Source organism: Nannospalax galili, unplaced genomic scaffold (genome assembly GCF_000622305.1).
Source record: "Nannospalax galili isolate Female #2095 unplaced genomic scaffold, S.galili_v1.0 scaffold589, whole genome shotgun sequence".
Lineage (NCBI taxonomy): Eukaryota > Metazoa > Chordata > Mammalia > Rodentia > Spalacidae > Nannospalax > Nannospalax galili.
In genome coordinates this window covers 6420611-6422680 of record NW_008360324.1, presented here as the reverse complement: position 1 = coordinate 6422680, position 2070 = coordinate 6420611, and the positions used below count along the sequence as shown (strand labels likewise).

Genomic DNA, 2070 nt, shown 5'->3' with positions numbered 1-2070 from the left:
GGACCATGGGACGACCACCAAGGACAGCAGTAGGTGTGGAATGGAGCTGGCCTGGATCTGTGAGATGAGCTGTGTGTGCTGTGGATGGCAGAATCAGAGCAGTGGAGCTGTCAGTACCCTTTGGGGCCCGGAAGATCATGAGTGAATCCCAGATATCCAGCCTCGAGCTACTTTGCTGGACATTGGTTTTGCTTAGGTGTGCCCGATTCTTCCCTTTGAAATAAGACAGTACTTGTTTGGATTTTACAGAAGCCCATACACAGTTGAGACTTTTAAAAGAGACAATGGACTTTTGATTGTTTGGAATTTTTTTTTAAGGACTGTGGGGTTTTTAAGGTTGTACTGTCGTATATTGTGATATTAATGTTATCATATCTTGGGGACAAGAACTGGAAACCTTATGGTTTAATAGTGATGTGTTTGTGTCAAGTTGACAAAGGGTCAGTTGTGCTGGATAGCTTTAGTGTCAAAGGGAGCCTCAATCGGGAAATTGCCTCTATTGGACTGGCCTGTGGCCATGTCTGAGGGGCATCTTCTTGATGAGTGATGTGGGAGGCCCAGCCCACTGTGGGTGGTGCCACCCTTGGGCAGGTGGGCCTGGGTTGCATAAGAAAGCAGGCTGAGCAGGGGCCAGGGGAGCAAGCCTGTAAGCAGTGTTCCTCCATGGCCTGCGCTCCAGCTCCTGCCTCCAGGTTCCTGCCCTGAGTTCCTCCCTTGGGCTCCCTGATGAACTGTGACCCAGGAGATGTAAGATAAATAAACCCTTTCCTCCCCAGTTGGTAGTGGTCAGAGTCTTTTGTCACAGCAATGAAGAACAAACCAAGACAATGCAGGCAACCATATTGAGATTTCATGGGTGCAGCATCCCTGTTATGTCTAGAAGACAGTATCTCATAGTAGGTGTCCTGGTCTTCTGGCTCTTACAATCTTCCCACATCTTCTTCTGTGATATTCCCTGAACCTTGATGTAGGGATTGTGTTGTAGATGTACCAATTGGAACTGGACTCCCAACATTCAACGGAGCAGCCTTCATCTGCTGCAAAAAGAAATTTCTTTGGGCCAGGCATGGTGGCTCATGCCTTTAATCCCAGCACTTGGGAGGCAGAGGCAGGCAGATCTCTGTGAGTTCAAGGCCAGCCTGGTCTACACAGTGAGTTCCAGGACAGCTGAAGCTACAGGAAAACAGAAACTTCTTTGATGAGTGATGACAGCTGTATTTACCTATGGGTATAAGAATGGGTGTTTAGAAGGTGTGGTGGCAGGAATGGAACCACCCAGCTGGTCACATTACATCCACAGTCAAGTAGCAGAGAGTGATAAATGTTTGTACTGAGCTTACTTTTTCCTTTTTATGAAGTCTGGAACCCATGACTGGTGCCATGTACATTTAGAGTGAGTCTTCCCACCTCAATTAACCTCATCTAGAAACCCATCACAGACAGGCCTAGAAGTTTGTCTTCAAGGTGATTCTAGATCCTATCAAGTTGACAATCAATATAAACCATCACAATACTCAACATTAAGTACTCTAGCATAATAACTATGCTGCTACAACTTCCTATCATAATTAACTCTTGCATGACTAGAAAGATGGCTCGGCAGCTAAGGGCACTGGCTGCTCACATAGAGTGTCTGGGTTCAGTTCCCAGTACCCACATGGCAGCTAATGACTGTAACTCCAGTTCCAAGGGATCTGATGCCCTCTTCTGTCCTCCACAGGCATTGCATGCACACAGTGCACTTAACATCCATGCAGGCAAAATACTCATACACATAAAATAAAAATAAATAGACCAAACATTTTTTTCCAGCTGGAGAGATGGCTCAGTGGTTAAGAGCACTGGCTGCTCTTCCAGAGGTCCTGGGTTTGGTTCCCAGCACCCATATGGCAGCTAAAATCATCAGTAACTCTAGTTCTAGATCTGATGCCCTCTTCTGACCTCCATATACATCGCATGACACAGGTGCACTTACATATATACAAGCAATATACTCATACACATAACATATAAATAATAAAAATAAATTATTGTTTTAAAAAAGACATACAATTTGTTCATGGAAAGAGT

The 2070-nt window shown here is 45.2% G+C and overlaps 1 protein-coding gene across 2 annotated transcripts in view; it reads left to right on the top strand.

Moving 5' to 3' along the window:
- Nucleotides 1–2070, top strand: part of LOC103727596 (pregnancy zone protein-like) — a 51661-nt gene that overhangs the window by 20201 nt on the left and 29390 nt on the right. The window lies entirely within an intron of this gene.